The sequence below is a fragment of the Penaeus vannamei genome, chromosome 5, assembly GCF_042767895.1.
Source record: "Penaeus vannamei isolate JL-2024 chromosome 5, ASM4276789v1, whole genome shotgun sequence".
NCBI classification, from domain to species: Eukaryota; Metazoa; Arthropoda; class Malacostraca; order Decapoda; family Penaeidae; genus Penaeus; species Penaeus vannamei.
In genome coordinates this window covers 11245807-11248306 of record NC_091553.1, presented here as the reverse complement: position 1 = coordinate 11248306, position 2500 = coordinate 11245807, and the positions used below count along the sequence as shown (strand labels likewise).

General features: G+C 39.9%; 1 protein-coding gene across 1 annotated transcript in view; it reads left to right on the top strand.

Moving 5' to 3' along the window:
* LOC113823313 (YEATS domain-containing protein 2) overlaps nt 1-2500 on the top strand; it is a gene marked incomplete in the record, with an annotated part of 128433 nt that overhangs the window by 61173 nt on the left and 64760 nt on the right.

Here is a 2500-nt window from a genome sequence, read left to right as displayed (position 1 = left end):
AGACACCAGCACATTTAGGGAGAGATTGCTTGAAGGCTAAATTCCTTGCGATTTACTTCCACTCTGATATATCAATTACGGCAGCCATATATCCCTCTCTACTCCATTTACTGTTCTAAATCTCCGCCTCCCCCTCGATCTATTTCCCTTCTCCCATATTTCAGTGTCATCTTCGTTGGTTTGCCCTTACTCCGTTCTTTCCCTTCTCTTTCTCCTGTTCTCCCTCTCCTTTTCTTTCTCTCGTCCTTATTTCCTTCTTTCCCTCTTTTCCTTTTCTTAGTATTTCTCCTCCCTCCCTTCCTCTCTTTTCCGTTTCCCGTGCTCCTCTTTCAGTCCCTCGTTCTTATTTCATTTTTCCCTTTCCTTCTCTTAGTATTTCTCCTCCCTCTCTTCCTCTCTTTTCCGTTTCCCGTGCTCCTCCTTCTCTTCCTCGCCACTCCACTCTTACTCCTCCACTTTCACCACATATCCCATACCAAGATCTTAGTAAACAGGTCTATCCAAGGTACTCATAAGGTAGGTAGGTAGGAGAGGGAGGGAGGGAGGGAGGGAAGGAGGGAGAGGTAGGTAGCACCAATTTCATTAAGCCTACTGAACCCAAAGATGAAATTAACTTTTGTTTCTCTAGAGTATTGCGACGACTGCTTGTGGTATGGAACACTGTCATCATAAGCAAAAGGGTGGAATTTTCTTTTCCTTTTGGTAATTATAACAATATTGAGTGAATCATATAAATAAATATGGATATAACTAAAATATATCTTAGTTATAGCTATATGTACACACACAGATATAAACAATGTACGCGCACACGCGCGCGCGCGCGCGCGCGCGCGTGTGTGTGTGTGTGTGTGCATAAACATACATAAATACATACATACACACAGACTTACATTCTTAAAAACTTACATGTGTGTGTATATATAGAGATAAGATAGATAGATGGATGGATATAGGTATTGATATTTAGAAATGTATAGATATACTGTTAAGACATATCGATTATATATTTTACTACGCATTATTTACATATATTATAATATCGTTAGTACATTCACTAGGTTAATTATGGTAATAACATATCTATATGCATTATATCAATCATATCAGAGCAAATCAGCATGGCGTTTGGTTTCGTGCAAAACAAACAAAAAAGCATCACTAACTCAAGCTCTTACAACAACCAAACAAACGGCGCTTAAGGTCAGAGGAAATCTTATGACGTCACGTTTCCCGCCGGGGAGTCCGCGCCATCTTCCACGCCTTTTCCACGGTGTATGCTGCCTTAGCCTGCGTTCTAATGTCTACTCTCCTTCCATTCTCTTTGGTTGTTTCTATTCCCTCCTCCCTACTTTCCATTCCTTCCATTATCCATCGTAGCATTGCCATGCTCTTTCGTTGTTTCTATTCCCTTCTCCCCACTTTCTATTCATTATTCATCGTAGCATTGCCATTCTCTTTAGTTGTTTCTATTCCTTCCTTCCATTCTCTTTTGTTGTTTTATTCCCTCCTCCCTCCTTTCTATTCCTTCAATTATCCATCGTAGCATTGCCATTCTCTTTAGTTGTTTCTATTCCCTCCTCCCATTCTATTTGGCTGTTTCTATTCCCTTCTCCCCACTTTCTATTCCTTCCATTATCCATCATAGCATTGCCATTCTCATTAGTTGTTTCTATTCCCTCCTCAGTGTCCGAGTCCTTGCACCAAATAGGACAGGTCTTACAAGCGTTGTATATAGATCTTCGCGTGACTTCATATCTACTACATCGCTGACCTTTCTCCTTTTCCATCTTATTCGGCTCCGCACTTTCCCTTCCTCTCCGCGTGTGCTTTCCACCATCGGCCCGAAATATTCGAAACTGCCCACCTGATTTTTTTTATATAACTGATACATTACATGTAAATGTAGTATTACCATAATGATATAATTAATATGCTAACGATATTATAATATATGTAAATAATGTGTGGTAAAATATGTAATCGATATGTCTTTACAACATATCTATTTATCTATATATACATCTCTAAATATCTGTATCTATATCCATCTATCCACTTTCTAGACACTTTCCCGTCATCTGCTGCACGTCGACCTCCGATGTCGTCATCAGCGAATCAGCATGAAGCAGTTTCCAGACGTCTTTCTTTCTCATCACCTCACTCATTACATTCATCAATACTACAAACAAGTATGAATTATTTTTTGTTCTTGACCCTCTGATACATAGCCCTCACCATATCAGTTAGTATTATTCTGGTAGTCAACTCCTCATCATATTATCACTTTGGAACCCTCTCATGTGCCCTTTCGAAGTCTACAAAATCATAGTGGATTCTCTAATCCATCCCAAGCTTCTTGTAAACACCGAAAACAGAGTGCGAATATATGCATACCTCCCCTCACCCATTCTCTATTGCTCTCTCTCTCTCTTTCTCTTTCTCTCTCTCTCTCTCTCTCTCTCTCTCTCTCTCTCTCTCTTTCTCTTTCTCTTTCTCT